Here is a 17,904-nt window from a genome sequence, read left to right as displayed (position 1 = left end):
TTCCTTCCTTCCTTCCTTCCTTCCTTCCTTCCTTCCTTCCTTCCTTCCTTCTTTCTTCTTTCTTTCTTTCTTTCTTTCTTTCTTTCTTTCTTTCTTTCTTTCTTTCTTTCTTTCTTCTTTTAATAATTGTTTTTAAAAGCAGGCAACATTCAGTCTGCAAACCACCAATTCCAGACTCAGGATTAAAGGTAGTTTTGGTCATTGACAGCTCTGTGGGGGCAGTCCTCTGATTGGGAGCGAATCTGGAGACTTGATTTGAAGTAGTAGCTACATATTAAGTCTATTGTTTTTTAATGCATAGGTTTACTTGGGAAAGTTTGAATGAGACTTTACGGAAGCTAGACTTTCTCACCCCTACCCACCAAACTGCTCTAAGGCCTTTGGATCAAATCACTGACCTGGAAATGGTTTGATTCTATGTCCATTGCTTCTAAACTAGAAAACTATATTAGGGCCCTAAAGAACATTAGACCTCTAAAGACAGGATCATGCTGATCCAAAATAGAGGAGTTATCTGAGAAACTTAGTCTTTCCTGACCACCAGCAGGGACAATCATAAGGAAAATCAAACCACCTGCATGTCCTGTCCGGACCTAACCTCATTTCAGTCAGTACCTCTCAAATTCCCATTGTTGTGTCCAGAACTGTGTGACTCACATTAATACCCCAGTGATATATTCTCCCCTGAACCCTTTAGATCGTGGTTCTCAACCTTCCTAATGCTGCGACCCTTTATACAGTTCCTCATGTGGTGGTGACCCCCAACCATAAAATTATTTTCGTTGCTACTTCATAACTGTAATTTTGCTACTGTTATGAATCATAATGTAAATATCTGATATGCAGGATGTATTTTCATTGTTATAAATTGAACATAATTAAAGCATAGTGATTAATCACAAAAACAATATGTAATTATATATGTGTTTTCCGATGGTCTTAGGCGACCCCTGTGAAAGGGTCGTTCGACCCCCAACGGGGTCGCGACCCACAGGTTGAGAACCACTGCTTTCAATCCTCTTTGGCTGGGGGAATTAATGAGATGAGAGGCAGAGATGTAATAAATACCGTGGGCCCAGGCCTGCTAAGTCTTCCTCTCTCCAGATCAAGGTGATGCTTTGATTGGCACCACCCATACCTTTCTCAAAGTGGAGCACAGCTTCACACTACTGACCTATTGAGGCTGACTGCCTCTCTGGCCTTCATTTTGTTAAGTCTAGCTCTAGTGGATCTACTGCTCTGTCTCAGAGAATCCACTGCACAAAAGAAGGAGGCCTGCCTGTACACAACAGAAATGATAGAGCCAAAAGGACCCAGCAAAAGAAAGTAGCTCTTGTTCAATGTCATGTGCCAACCAGGATGATAAAAAGAAAACGCATAATATAGAATACCTAGATTTTTGCCCTGGCTCTGAGATTGGTAGTTATTTCATTCCATTTTGGGGGATAAGGGGGGGTATATTAGTATTCTCATTTGTAAAGTGAGAGCACAGGCTGAAGTATCCCTCTATTTCTATATCCCTCTATTTCTATAAATTCCGAATCTACCTAATTCCTAAGCAAAAGTTCCTGCTTCCAAATTTTTCATTCCCTAGTCCAAATAAGAACAGCTTTATGGCTGTTGTAATACTAATACTGTATATTAATGGGACCTGTGAAGGCTTCATTATAAGATGGCCAAGTCTATATAGTTTCTGTTATATTTTTGCTTCTCCTGGCTCCTCATTTCTAAAACAAGGTAAAGACATTGGTGATTTCCAGCTCCAATTTTTAATGTCATATAAAAGATAAAATGTTTAAGCATACAAAAAACTAAAAAGAATAGTATGGTGAACTCATTATATCCATCACCTATGTTTAACATGTTAACAGGTTGCTAAATATTTTAATCTAATTTTTCCTCTGTTGTTTTTTCCAGTTTTAGGGTTTTAAAATGAACTACTCAAACATTATCTGCAGTTCTCACAGGTTTGATGAAATTTTATGAGTTTTGATTTGACATCGCATAACTTTCCTACAAATCTAAGCTATCTCATGTTTATTTATTCATCTCTCCCTTGAAAAAAGATGACATTTTCCCTGTGTTGTGTCATCTCTCAACATTTTTTGGATGATAAATGCTTGAGTATATAAATTCTGGAAAACTCCAAGCATGTTATAAATATAAGAATGATTAGTCTCCCAGAGAGTGATAAAATAGGCTATCTATACAGATTATTTTACAGTGTTTGAGAATCCACTGCACAACCAAAAGAGAGTTCAGATCCATTCATTCATCCATTCATCAAACATTTACTGTGCACCTACTTTGTTCAAAGGTCTGTGCTCAGCAGGCAGGGAAGATGAAGATGGAAAGATAATTCCCTTTCTATCAAGGGCTGGGAGAGAGAGTTGCAAATGGATAACTGCCATTAAAGATGATTATTTCAATGAAGTTTTTATGTACAAAGTCAATGTTGAAGAACAGTTCTACTTCATGGTGAGATCAAGATAGTGTAGAGGGAGGGTCTGTGAAGATGTTTCTTGGGGAGAAATTTGCTTGTGCTGTTGAGTCCCCACTCTCCTCATACACAGAGGAAGAGACAGTACTTGTGCTGTACCCTCTCCTCAAGTATAAAGAGGGGCTTCTGTGGGACTAGAGAGCTTGGAAATTGTTCCCTATAGTTGTAAAACACAAGAACTGCACTGACTCTTACCTACAAACTTGAAGAAGGCAGTAGCCATAAAGCAGAGGTGGCTGCATTAGGATCCACTAATACTCCCAGATTTGATCAGGATGATGAATGAGTAAATGTTTCCCTGGACCAGATGTGGGTCACATAGAAGGCAGTCAGCATGGGGTTGCCTTTGGTCTATTCAAAAGGGCTGTCTGGAGATGTGGAGGGACCCAGTGACCAGAAGTTAGAGATGGACACAGAAATCCTAGAACCTATAGAGGTTGTCACAAGCAACCATCTGTGTCTATCTAGGACAAAGGGACTCAAGTGAGAAGTCTCTGATGATGGTAATCTCCAAAGAACCTTTAATAGCACTCTACAAGAAAGTCAACTTGAACTGTCTACCCGACCCAGGTAGTACAGACCCATCCTATCAAAACAGATCTGCCCTATCCCCTCAGCTGCCCAGCCTCCTCCCACTTTTACACAGCAGATCAGATAGCAGTTAGCTAATGGGGGTGAAGGTAAACTGGGGAGAAAGCCGGAGGCTGGCAGCCACTAGCCACAGAAGGCCTTGTGCAGGGGACGGGGAAAAGGAAAAGTCTTAGACTAGTACCTTAGAATGAACACTGAAGTATTTGGTTACCATCTGGGACTGGAAACATTCTATTTACTAAATTAAGACTCTTTTTTTTTTTTTTTTAGTTAAAGCAACTGTCAATTATAGAACAATGAACTAAAAAGTCAGGGAATCTGCTCAATTTTCCATTCAGGGGCATTGGAAGATTATCACCTCCCAATAACTATTTTTAAAATATAGTAAAAGCCAAAAAGTAAAATTATATTTTGATTATATCCGATGGATCTTGCATTTAACATTCCAACTTCATCTTTATATATTTCAGTTTATTTCTGTTCTTCATATTTTGATTATAAGTAATTCCATAAGTTGTTTTTTTTTAATGTGTTGTATCTCTATAAGACTTTTTGCATTATTTCTTCTTCTCCCCTACTAATTCCAGGCCTGCTCTTAAGAAGTGTTCATTAGATGGTGTTGATTGACAGAACAACTAGTGTTCCTATTTTCAGACTTTGGCATAAACTTAAACTAGAAATTTGATAATGATGTTTTGCTTGTAATTATTGCTGCTATCACTGTTCACTTGTGTTCGTATCCAATCTCCGTGAGCAGAGCATTTGAGCTGTCCCAGGTTACAGATCTGGGTGTCTTGCTCTTTGAGCATTGTGGCTACCTATTGGCGACAGGCCTTTTTGGAGTGAAAAACTCCATTCTTCACCTGCTGGCTCCCAATCCTTTCCTGATTTTGAGTGCAATCCTCTAGAGTGACAGCGTGCTGGAGGAGAGGAATTCTGCCTTGCAACCTTGCTAAGTGGTTACAAGAAGCCTTTCATAACAGTTTTTTTGGGTTCTCGCCAGAGCCCATTAATTATTCTTCTGTCTAAAAAGGCCGCACCCCTCTTCAGGGGCCACTTGACTAATGCTGATGGCAAAGTTTTTCCTGACAGCTTTCCTAAAGAAAGTAAGAAATAATTCCTATCCCCTCAGCTGTCCCAAATAAGCATTTCTCCCATCATCGAAGAAAAAGAAAAGAACCAAAAGGAAGTTTGAGATATCCTGAGGGCAAAGTAGAGAGAGGGGAATCAATCAAAATTAACAAAGTTGAAAAATAAGATCTAAGTGCCAGACCAGTTGAGAAAAATAAGCTTTCCTTTATTACTATAATAGTGTATCCTCTTTACTTTAAATTTCTTTACTTTTTAGGGTTATTACTTATAGCATAATCCTTATTTTAGGAACAATGTAGTATTATGTGAACACCATCAAGACCAGGCTTCCATTTCTGATAGTAGCTCTAGTTACTTTACCTGTCTAAGCAAGTTACATTATCTAAGTTTCTGTTTACTGATCTATACATCAGGATGAGAGCAACAACACATACCCCAAGGGTTAATTTCATAAAACTTAGATCGCGTTTGTGGAGAGTGGTTTTGTAAATTATATATATGTTGGATCTTATCTATGTCATCTTTGTATTATTTTATACTAGAGGCCCGGTGGATGAATTTGTGCATGGGTGGGGTCTGGGGCCACGGGTGGTTGGCTGGCCGGCCCCACCCCCAATCAGGGTGTTGGGGGCCGATCGGGAACCAGATCAGGCTGGTTGGCTGCTGCAGTGCACATCATAGCCACTGGTCGTTCTGGTCGTTCTGGTCATTCCTCTGTTCCGGTTGCTGGGCTTTTATATATATAAATTTGTTTAAGGAGATTACCAAATGTCTGGTCTTCCCAGTTACATTGTAAGCACCTTAAGACAGGAATTAGATTTCCTGCACTTACCTCCCTGCCATTGCACAGTCCCAAACTCAGTAGGTATTGGATAAATGCAAACTGAATTTAACTAAAGTGAACTGCCCTCTCAAAGACAGGAGTAGTGAAATGCTCCACTACTTTCTCTATGTACTGGTCCTGAGAAAGAACTCCAAAACACATATAAAAGGAAAATTGAAAAGGAGCTTTGAAAATAGAGCAGAAGAAAAGAAAAAAAAAGTTCAGAGAAATATAATGTCAGCCTCTCGAAATTTTTTATACACTTAAACCTTGTCCTAGAGAAAGTAATTCAGCCGAGAAAAGAACAGTATTAATGTGCAGCAGGGGTAGTCTCCCAAGACGTGTCATCAGGATTAAACAAGGACTTCTTTCAGAAAACTGCTCAGAGGCAGACATGCTCTCAATATTCAAACTCCACTCTTTCTTCTTCCCTTTAACTTTCCCTAAGGCTCAGGGAAATTTCTGAATCGCTGTTTTATGTCTTTAAATTAGCTTTTCATCAATGTTTTATTATTATTTGGCTCTATAGTTCACCCATATTTTTCACTGTTCGAATAATTTTGAAAGATTTTGAGACTTCATAGAGAAAGGCTATCTAAGGAATTTGGGGAAAATTACAGTAAGAATACAAATAACAATGTTAATGATAGTATTTAAATTACATATTCATGATACTATTTTTCCAAGAATGTGAGCAGTTATAGCTACATTTCCTAGCAAGTCAAGACTGCAATAGAGAAACTCTGGCCAGAGAGATTTAAGATTGTTCAAGGGAGGAACATTAACAGAGGAAATGTCACTGGCCTGGTACCAGTGGATGGTCCAGACTGATCTGGAGAATCCTACTAGCAAGGAAATGATTGAATTCTATGAATCAATTTCAAGGGCTTGACAAAATAGAGACAGACTCAGAGATAGAGAGCAGGCAGACAACTGTGGGTGGGGAGGGCCGGGGGGTATGGAGGAATTGAGCAAAAAAGAAAAAAAGAGAACGTAAGGACACGGACAACAATACAGTGATTACAAGGGGTGGAGGGGGTGAGTGGAGGCGGAAGAGGGCATAGAGGGGATAAATGGTAATGGAAAAAATTAAATTTAAAAAACACTCAAAACATGGGGAAGACACTGCATCCCAAGTTCTTAAAAATTTTTAAATTAAGACAAAAAAATATTTCAAGGGCCTGAGTCCTATGCTATTTCTAGTAGGAGTATGTCTCCCCCTGGAGGGGAAATAGAGCATTTGTTCCTTCAGGCTTCTTGCTCAGAGTTCAATAGTAATTAGTTCTTCGTTCATTCATTCATCCATTCATCCATTTATTCAACAAATACTTGTTTCTTATGATAGATGCCGAATATCCAGTTGAAAATAAGATCAACGTAGTCCTTGTCTCCAGGGAAATTGTAAGTTTAGTGTGGGAAATAAACATTAGATAAAGAATCACCTGAATGTCTAAAACATCACAATGGTAATAAGGGAAAGTTTGGAGGGCAATATGGCCATTCAGTAGAGTACCACAATCATACTAGGAGGTCACTGAAAAACTTTCCTGAGCACAGACCTCAAAAATGAATAGATATAACCAGATCAAAGTGTGGAGGAGGTGCAGGGAGTAGGCTTTCTAGCAAATAAAAAAAATATTCAAAGACTCCAAGAGGAAAAGAGCTTAAGAAGTTGGAAGAAGAGAAAGAAGCCAGAATAAGGAGGAGGGATACAAGTTGAGGCTGGATGCTCCAGATCAGGCAGGGTCTTGGGGGACATGTTAAGGATTCCAAACTGTATCCATAAAGAATAGAAAGCTACTGATGGGTTTTATAACCATAGTTGTGTTTTAAAGGATGACTTTGATTTTATGATAAGAATGGATAATAGAAGGGGAAGAAGACAAAGTCCTATGTTTGAAAGTCATTTGAAATAATTCTTTCTTTGGTTATGTTACCAATCTTATATATACTTGGGTTTATTTTATTTGTTTTCAATTTTAAAGATTCAGTATAAATCTATGGTGGTGGTTATACAAATTGTATATAACTATATACTCTTTTTGGTTTAATCAACTTTCTGAATATGTAAAACAATTACATGATTCTAAAGTCTAACTTAAATTAAAAGGTGTTCTCAGAGTCTTCTTTCCATTCCTATCTCCTGATTCTAATTCCCCCTCCCCACCTCTTATAATAACAATTTTTATTAGTTTCTGGATTCGCTTTCAGTGTTTCATTTTTTATAAAAGTAGCTATCATTTACACTGTTCTGCACCTCACTTCACATAATAGACTGTGACAATTATTCTTCAGCAACACATAGAAATAGTATATTTGACTATTCAACTCCCCACTATTGGTGGTATTTAGAATATTTCTAGTCTTTTGCCATAAAATAATGCCACAATGAATAACCTTGTGTATATATCATTTCAAGTTTGTGCAAATGTACTTCTAGTATAGATTCCTAGAGATTGTGATTGCTGTTGGTTAAAGAGTGAATGCATCTATTTATAGTTTTGCTAGATAGTACCAAATTCCCCTCCTTGATGGTTATATCATTCTATACTGCCACCAGCAGCATATCTGAGTCTTTTTCCCCAGAGTTTTGGCAACAAACTGCTCTTAAACTTTTAGATTTTTGACAACACAGTAAGAAATGCTCTCAATGTAATGAAATTTTCTTTCTTTCTTTCTTTTAAACGAGTTGAATCTGTTTTATTGTTTTAAGGGCCACTTTAAAAAGCCATCTGTTCATTTCTTGTGCTAATTTTTCTACTGGATTTCTGTCTTTTTATTTTTAGAAGCTCTTTATATGTTAAGAAGATTAACTCTTTCCTGTGCTGTAGTTGCAAATATTTGTCCAGTGACTTTCTCTTTGGTCTTACTTATGGTATTGGGTCCATGCAATTTTTAAAAATTATGTAATATAATTTATCAGTCTTTTATTGATTCTAGATTTTGAGTCATGAAAATGCTTTTCCACTACCCCCATAGGTCTATTATACAGAAATCTACCAATGTTTTCTTCTACAGTTTATAGGGTTTCCATTTTTATTATGTTTAGTTAACTGATCCATGTGGAGTTCATCTTGGCGTGCAATATAAGTTATGGATCCAATTTTACCTTTTTCCCAATGATACCCAGTGGTTTCAACAGCATTTATTTAAAAGTACATCTTTATCCTATATTAAGTTTCTTTAGGTATTGGATTGATACATAGACTTTTAACATTAGAATGTCTGTTTATTCATGTACCAATTCTACACTGTCTTAATTGTGAAAGCTTTATAGTATTTTAGATGTCTGATAAGACCAATCCCTCCTCATTGCTCTTCTTTTTTAGTGTTTTCCTGGAAGTTCTTCTTTATTTTTTCCATAAAAATCTATTTGTCTACATAGAGATAATGCATTTGGGAAAGTTCAAGGTGTATTCCTAATAAAATAACTTTCAAAAAAATTCCAGACAGAGCAGGAATTGGCAAACTATGGCCCATGGGTCAATTATAGCCCGCCTCTTGTATCTGTAAATAAAATTTAGTTGGAACGTAGCCCCTACATTTATTTATGTATTTGCTATGGCTGCATCTGTGCTATGATCTCAGAATTGAGTAGTTGTAACAAAGACTATATTGTTTACAAAGCATAAAAGATTTACTATCTGGCCCTTAACAGAAAAGTTTGCCATCCCCTGCTAGAGAGGGACAAAGAAAACAATGCCAGCAGATTTCTTTAAAAAGCTATGCAAGGCAGAAGCCAAGGTCAACCCAGAAAGTTTTACCCAGCAAAAATATCTTTCAAAAATAAAGGTGAAATAAATACTATTTTAAACAAACAAAAGATAAAATGTTAAAGGAAGTTCTTCAGGCAGAAGAAAAATAATCGATGAAAATTTGAATCAAAAGGAAGAGAGAGTGTGAAAGATAATAAGTATGTAGGTAAAATATTAAAAATATTTTTCTCACATTTAAATTTAAAAATTTTTAAACTTGTTAAAAATTTACTGATTTTAGGTAGAGAGAGAGAGAGAGAAAGAGAGAGAGAGAGAGAGAGAGAGAGAGAGAGACTGATTTGTTGTTCCACTTATTTATGCATTCATTGGTTGACTCTTATATGTTCCCTGGTGGGGGTCAAATCCACAAACTTGGTGTATCTGGACAATGCTCTAACCAACTGAGCTACTGAGCTATCCAGTCAGGAATTTCTCAGATTTTAATCTCTTGAAAATATAAATGACTAAAGTAAAAATAATAAAAGTGCACTTTAGGTTTTAGTATATGTAGAAGTAATATGTATAACAACAATAATACAAAGGACATAAGGGAGGAAATGAAAGTATGTTGCTGTAAAGTTCTTATTCTATTTAAAGATAGACTGTGATAAGTTAAGGGTGTGCCTTGTTAAACTCTTGAGCTGCATTGTTCAATAAAGTCGCTACATGCCACATGTGGCTATTAAAATTAAAATTAGACAAAATTAAAAATTCAGTTTCATAGTTATACTAGCTATACTTCAGTATTAATAAACATATGTGGTTAGTGGTTACACATACTTGACAGTGAAAGTATAGAACAATTCCATCTTCAGAGAAAAATTCGATTGGAAAGCACTGCTCTAAACTAATAACAATAAAACAACGCAAGAGAAAAGAAGAGAAGAGTTAAAGAGAAATCATTTAAAAATTCAATTAGTCTAAATATTGGAATAGAAATAAAAAAACAACAGATGAGACAAGTAGGAAACAAATAGCAAGAATATAGATTGAAATCCAATCTTATCAATAATTATAAAAAATGTAAATGGTCTAAACATCTCACTTAAAGGGTAGAGATGTTCTATAGGAAACCTACATTAAATATAAAGGCACAGATATGACAAAATGAAAAAATATATCATGCAAATATTAATCCAAAAATATCTGAAATGCTTCATTAATATCTATTAGAACATTGAACATTCCAGGAATAAAGAAAGGCCATTTCATAATGATCAAGCAGTCAATTCATCAAAATGATATAACAATTTAAATCATTAAAGACATAATAGAAGAGTTTCAAAATATAAGAAGCAAAAGTTAATAGAAATTAAAAATAGATAAATTCACAAACATAGTTTAAACCCAAATATTAAATGTTTACTATTAAATATAACTAGACTAAATGCTCTAAATGAAAGACAAAGGCTCACAATGGATAAAAGGCAAAACAAAATGAAATCTGACTACATGTTATCTACCAGAAATACACTTAAAACTTAAGGAAGCTGAGAGTGAGCATTGACAGGAAAAAGACATTATGCACCCCATCCAAAGGAAAACAATTATAATAATATCAGTAAAAATGAACTATAAGGCAAAACATTATTACTGAACAAGAAAACCACACAATACTGAAAAATGTTAAATTCGGTATAGCACCGGGATACATACAGCAAAGATTATCATAACTACAAAGACAATTTCACAAACATAGTGGAAGATTACAATAACCCCTTTTAAGTAATTTGTAATATAAGTAAACAAAATCACTTAGAATAGAGAAGATTTTTATAAATAGTTTATAAATTTGTTTTAAATGTACTAATGGAAATATCTAAACCTTGCATTCAACAAATGCAAAACAATGTTTTTTCATGATGCATATCATATACTAGAGGCCCAGTGCATAAAATTCGTGCAGGGGGGTGGGTCCTTCAGCCCAACCTGCACCCTCTCCAATCTGGGAGCCCTCAGGGGAGTCCTCGCCAATCCAGGAGCCCTGATGGCTTAGGCCCACTCCCCGTGGTTCTCTGCTCTCTGTGGGGCCTGGCTGCTCCAAACCCGCTGCCCAGAGGCTCTCCGTGGCCGGGGTGGGACGCTTGCCTCGTCGCTGCAGCAATGAAGCAAGCATTCCGCCAGGCCACTCATGCTGCCCGCTCTCAGCGGCCACCATCCCAGGACTGGGGGACTCCAGCGGGGCTGAGAGGACTGGGCGCCGCTATCTTGTGGCAATGGGCGCCGCCATCTTTGTGACAGGGTGATGGTTAATTTGCATATTACCCTTTTATTAGGTAGGGTGTTAAAAACATCAACAAAAACTTATCTATTGGGCAAGTTTTAATAACTTTCTAAAGGTTGATATTGACTAGGAAGTGTTTTTCAACTACTGAATTTAAACTATTGACCAATAACAAAAAGACCAAAATGATATAACAATTTAAAACAAGTTATATAACAAGTTAGAAAACTCCCAGGCTTGGAAATTAATAAGTATTTATTTATTTAACAAATATTTAATGCATTCTTATTATGAGCTGGCACTGTTCTAGGCACTTGGGATTATGTCAGAGATAAATTAATAATTAAAAGTCTGACAATACTAAGTGTTGGAGAAAATGTGAAGTAATGAGAACGTTTATCCTGTTGATGAAGTGTAATTATAACCACTTTTGAAAACAATTTGATATTCTTGAGTAGAGCTGAAGGGAATCATACCCTATGATTCAGCAAGTCCATCCATACACTATATAAACTTTGGAAAAATTTCTGCACCACAAGACATGTACAAGAATATTCATGGCAGCATTGCTAGTAATAACCTAAATTTAAAAACAGCTGAAATATCCATCAACAGTAGAATGCAGATAAATACATGGCAGTATATTCATACAATGAAATACAGTAGAACAACGAAAATAAACAAGCACAGTTACCCAAACAACATTGATGACTTTTATGAATATAATGTGAAAAAGAAGCAAAACACAAAACAAGAAATTCTGTGTCCATTCATATAAAGTTTGAAAGAATAAATGCATTGTGATGCTATCTATATAATGTTCAAAACCAGACAAAATTATACTATATTGTTTAGGGATTTATAAACATGTGCTTGATAAACTATTTAAAATTAAGAAATTATTATCAAGATAATTTACCCATAGGAGGGAGAAGATTTTGATTTCGGTATAGGAATGGGGGGACTTCAGGTGTACATGCATGTTTATTTACTTGTATATATTTGTACCATATTTCACAATTAATAAAGGTCCAAGGTAAGAAGCATTTTAAAATGGAGAACAGTATGAATAAAGGTATGGAGGCATGAAAGTGTGCTGGGGGAATAGGAATTACAAATAGATTTATGCATCTTAGAGGGTAAATAGTGAGGCAGAAAGGGGTGAAAAAATGAGGCTGGAGAATCTGGGAAACCTTTGGGACATTTTAAGCTGGGTTGTAAAAACACTCAAATCTGCCCACCAGCATGGCTCAGTGGTTGAGAATCGATCGACCTATGAACCAGGAGGGCATGGTTCGATTCCAGTCAGGGTACAAGCCCAGGTTGCAGTCTCGATCCCTCCTGCAGCTGATCAATGACTCTCTTATCATTGATGTCTCTCTCTCTCTCTCTCTCTCTCTCTCTCTCTCTCTCTCCCTTCCTCTCTGAAATCAATAATATATATATACTTTTTTAAAAAAAATACTCAAATCTGAATTTTAGGTAGATTCTTCTGACTGCTATGAGGAGATGGATGCATGGGAGGGGGCAGAGGAAAGGTTGAAAGGGAAACCATTAAAATCCTCTAGGCATGAGATAACATGAAGTTTGCTTATAGAAATAGGGAAGAGGAAAGGGATGAGAGAGGAAACTGTAGGCATCAGAAATTATGATAATCTTCTTATTTTTGAAAAACACACAATCACCCAGGACTCTTTCTACTTCTGATTCATAGAATAAGAGTATAAGTCAGGAGTTCTTCTCCCTGACATACAGGATGGGGATACAGGCTTGGCATCATCCCATTTCAAACAACATTGAGGGTAGGGGAGAGCATGCAGTCCTCTGACCTTGAGTTTTTACTTTCTATTTTGTAAGAGGTGGAGACTTTCATGTGTTTTATAGTAAGCATTCCTTTATTGAAATAAAAAGCCACCAAAGGGGCCATTTAATTGTGTGAGCATAAGCCATAGATCACCAAAGTAGATGATTGGGGGGAAAAAAACCACTAAACTGTTAAGATAAGGAAGAGTTGGAGCTCTGCAGACTACATGTCCTTATAGAAAATGTTTCTTTTTCTAGGTATGGACTCAGGCTTCATTCATCCATCCATTCAACAAATATGCATTGAGCCATTGTGCCTGGGACTATTCTATGTGCTGGAGATACGGCAGTGAACAAAGCCAAACCACTGCTCTAATGGATCTTATACCCTAGTTGGAGGTAAAAGGCAATAAACAAACAAGTAAAAATATACTATAACAGACATTGATAATTGTTGTGGAAAAGAATAAAGCAAAGTAAAGAGACTAGGGAGTTCTGGAGTGCAGAGGATCCTTGTGCCTTTAGGTAGGAAAGTGAAAGACAATGAACAAACAAACAAAGCAGGCATTGTGCCTATAAACTGTGAATAGGTGCCTGACCCACAGGAAACAGAGCTGTTTTCATGCAAGACTTCTTGGAACATGGGCTTCAGAGTCTGGGTGGAAAAGTTGAGGAAAGGGCCTTTTCCTTACTACACTGCAGCACTTAGAAGATATAGATATACATTTTGGGGACAGCACCTCATAGCAAAAGGGACGTGGTAGAAACCACTTTTGATGTATTTTTAGGGCCTCTGAGAGGTATGGAGAGAGCATACATAGATGTATTAGTAAGAGTGAGATCTACAAAGTGTTGTGTGAATTTCTACTTTAAAATACTACCAGACTTCTTCAAGATAGGACAGGTGAGAAGTGGCCCAGAAGCTAGCTAACAAGTCAGTATTGAGGAATGCTAAATTTCTAAAAATTCCTAAATGGAAGGGAAGTCTGTGGCAGACACCATAGTCCATATCCTGCCCAGATACCTAGACATAATTTTCTCTAAATTGAACTGATACTCCGGGAGAGGCAATTTATCAAGCAAAATTTCCCCCATGGTACCAGAAATTATGAGTGTTCTCAGACAGTGTAGCATTATATTATTATTTTTAAATATATTATTATTGATTTCAGAAAGGAAGGGAGAGGGAGAGATAGAAACATCAATGATGAGAGAGAATCATTGATCGGCTGCCTCCTGCACGCTCCCCACTGGGGTTTAAGCCCACAACCTGGGCATGTGCCCTGACTGGGACTTGTGCTGCCTCCTGCTTCATAGGTCAACGCTCAACCACTGAGCCATGCTGGCTGGACTGGGATAGCATTATTAATGTCTGATGAGGATGCTGGCAACTTTCTGGGGGCAAAAAATATATGAAGAGGATGGAGTATGCAAGAGGCCCTGCACCAGGGTCTGGATGCCTATGTATGTGGCCAATTACCCAACGACACTGAGACTGGAACTAGTCAGAATGGCACAGGATAAATGACCAAACGTGCACTGAAAGGAGAAGGAGCCTCTGCAAGTGTTGACACAAGAGAAGCTATTGCAGTGGGCAATGCGGACAGGGAAGACAGGGCGAACATCAGCAGAACAAGTTAATGGGAATGACAGATGATTTTCAGTGGAAAATAAGATGGCATGAGAGAGTGGAAGGTTCCCTGGAATTCTTGTTCTGAGTAAAGTTAACATGGAAGAGAAAGAAATGAGGGTTGGAAGTGTCTTTGAGGACTCCTAAAAGTAGTTTGAGGGCACAGAGCAAGCAACTGAAAGACCAGTTCCAGCCTTAAGTGAGGGGTGTGTATGTGGCTCAACTCCTGACCAAGTCTCTGAGACACTAGAGTCTCTCGAGACTGTGGACAGTCTCTCCAGTCAGAGGCTCATAAGGGTGCAGGGTCCTTGCAAACTATCAGGACCATGTCTCTTTATAAGTGTGAAGGAGATGAGCAAAAAAGATGGGCATACCTACATGAGAGGCAAATGACCCTCTCATACTGAGAAAAGTTAGTCTAATATGCAACAAACAAAACCCACAACAATGAGTATTCTTAGCCTCTCAATATTTCTTACCCTCTAGGAAGGGCCCTCTGTCATTGATTGCTGTGCAGATCAGGGGAAGAGGGACAGAATCAAAGGAACTATAACAAGGACAAGGAGTTTCTTCCTGCAGAAGAGAAAAAGAATACATCCAAGAAGTGAAGGGAGCGGGGGAGTGAAAAACAAGGGCCAGGCTTGAGAGAAAGTGTGGGGGTGTTTGGGGAAAAAGAAACAGAATGGCAGAGTGCTACACCATAATGTGTGAGATGAACAGAGAAGTTTAAGATGTTGGCCTCTATGCCAGGAACGTAAACCCCTGTAGGACTTTCCCAGAGACTATAATAAACATCTAAATTGCTTTTTAATTCTTTTTGGCTATTACCTGTGTTTCTTTTGAATGTGATATCATGCTGAACTGGGCCCCAAGGCAACTCACCTTCATAAAAGTTGAATTTGGGGAGTATTGTCTGGGATTGAGGCCTAAGATGCAGCATTATAGATCTAAATGAGTTAAGCCAGCACCTTCATCATGATTGCTGGATTTATAGAGCAAAAATCACACAAATTATATAAAATCGAGACTGGGGGTAAGGTAGACAACAGGTAGAGGGAAATGGTAGAGATTACGAAGACTCTTAATTTTCGTGAGAACGTGACATTTGGAACTAGGTGTACCTGATGGAGACCTATGTCTATGCAGCATGGAGTCTCTTCTGCTTGGCCCATGAGACTGGAATAAGAACTAGAAATGCAAGGTGATTCCCAAAGGATAGAAAAAAACAGCAGAAGAGGAGTGTGCAGAGGTTGGTTTTTTTCCTTGCTATATAGCATACTTTGTATGCGTAAATACTCCAATGACATGGCCAGAGTACCCAGTCAGCCCCCTTTTGCGTGGGAGTGGACCCACTCAATAAACCTTAGGGCACTGGTATCCAGCGGGCCTGGCCTTGTAACCCAGCAAGCTTAATGGGGTTCTGCTTCACTCTCTGCATCTATCCCCCTTATTTTTCTGAGACTAAACCCTTCTCCTATTCTCCCTTGTCCCACTTTCACCTAGAATTCCTAAAATAATCTGGTTGTGAATCCGATGCACCAATTGTCTCCTCATATTTTCAAGTCCTGCTACTAGTCCACTCCCCCAGTTCCCACCTACCCTTGGCTCTCAAATGTCTGACCTGGAGCTCGACTGGATCAGCCACAGGCCTTGATCTCTGCACTTATTTCCCATGTTCTTTCGTGCTTCTCCAATAATTTTTCCTCTCTCGAGGCTCATACCCCTTGTACTCCCAGTGGGCTTCATGCTAGTGCCTCTGGACAGCATGATGTTATCTTATCCTGAAAGCCTTGACATACATGGTACCCTCAACAATAGTGGCAAAGGGCCTTGTATGATGGCATAATCTAGCCATGGTTAATGTAAGGTTAAGGCTAAGATGGTAGGCCCTATCCTGGGGACAGGGTCACTCCTAGTAGATCGAAGGCAGGGACTCACCTGAAGGGTGAGGAAGCTGGCAAGATGAAATCATCCATGTCAAGTGCTGGTCAAGAGATGTGAAGTAACAGACCCAGGTGAAAACCCTGCAGGTCATGCCAGTCTTCTCTCACTAGAATATGCAACCAGGGAAACCAAGGTAACACACTTGCTATCCTTGAACCACTGGTATACAAAATGCTCACACCCAGCTCTTCCTTGCCTGGGAGTGAGACAATTTGTTTCTCCTCCCCAGATTTATTTCTTCTTGTGAACTTCATTTTTGGTTTCTGATCACTTGGCTTCTCTAATCTACTAATTTGTAAGTATGCTGCTGCCCAGGTGCTGTTTGCTTTTCAATCTAAAGTCATCTGTAAATATGTTAAATTCAGATTTTTTTTCCTCCCTCATCCCTCCCCCCTCAATAGGAAAAGGAGTTGTCACAAAGGTACCTTTTCCTGGGTACCCGGTCTGCCCAGGGGGAATTATCTTCACACACAGTCTCCCCCCTCCCACCCACCCCCCAACACACAGATCCACCTTCTACACACTGTCAACAGTTCTCCTTTTCACCTGTTAGCTGATGCAGAGTTATTCAGAGTAGAGATAATATTAAAAATTATCCAGTCCAATCCCCTAACAAACCAGGAAAATCGTTTATTCAAGGTCTCTGAATTAAGTGGCAGGAACAAAATTGAATTCAGGTCTCCTAAATCCGCTATGTGTGGGCTGGAGGGTTATGGGTGAAGGAAGGGGACATAGTAGTTCTTGTTATTCATTCAGCGAATGTATTTAGCATTCACTCACTACGTGCCAGGCACTATTTTAGGTGCCGGGGATTCCGTGATGGCGATAGAGGGTCCGGAAGAGACCAAATTAACTGAGCTTTCATTCTCAAAACTCAAGTACTTTGTCTCACCATCCAGGAAAAATCCCCAGTACCCTGGGTAGGAGTGTTTAGGTCTCATACGGGAGGGAATCCTATCCGTTCTCTGTTCCTGTGCTATCTACAGCGAGAGGGCTGATTTACTGCAGAAACCCGAGAGGCGGAAACCTCCAGGTGCCCTCCTCCCCCGGGGTGCCCTCCCCGCTTCTGCACCTCCAAGGCTGGGCGGGGCCGGCTCCAGCGCCCCCCGCGCTCCAGCTCCAATCTGGACCTATTCGTGTCCCCTTTTCTACCCTCTCTGCTTTCCTGCCAACCGCTGGAGGACAGAGAAGCAAGACTGGGCTCTAGCGCCATCCTCTGAGAAAGGATTTCGAGCAAGTTAAAAGCCTACCAAGGCAGTCGCGCTCAGTGTCTAGCACCCCAACGCGGGGAGGGACCCCCTCTCCGGACCCGGGTGTATGCAGTGAACTGCTCTCATGCTTTCCTAATAAATACTGCAGCCACGCGCTCCTTCCAGCCTCAGCGGAGGCCACTGCAGCGCCCTCTCCCCTCCCGCCCCACCCGCTCGCTCAGACACCAGAGCCCACTGCAGCTTCCCAGCCACGCGCCCCTTTCTCCTCCACTTCCTGCTTGCCTTGGAGACACACGTCATTGACGTGCCATGCGTCGCCTTGGAAACGGGA

This window comes from Myotis brandtii, unplaced genomic scaffold, assembly GCF_000412655.1.
Source record: "Myotis brandtii unplaced genomic scaffold, ASM41265v1 scaffold517, whole genome shotgun sequence".
Lineage (NCBI taxonomy): Eukaryota > Metazoa > Chordata > Mammalia > Chiroptera > Vespertilionidae > Myotis > Myotis brandtii.
The sequence above is the reverse complement of the archived record's forward strand: the minus strand, read 5'-3'. Positions refer to the sequence as shown.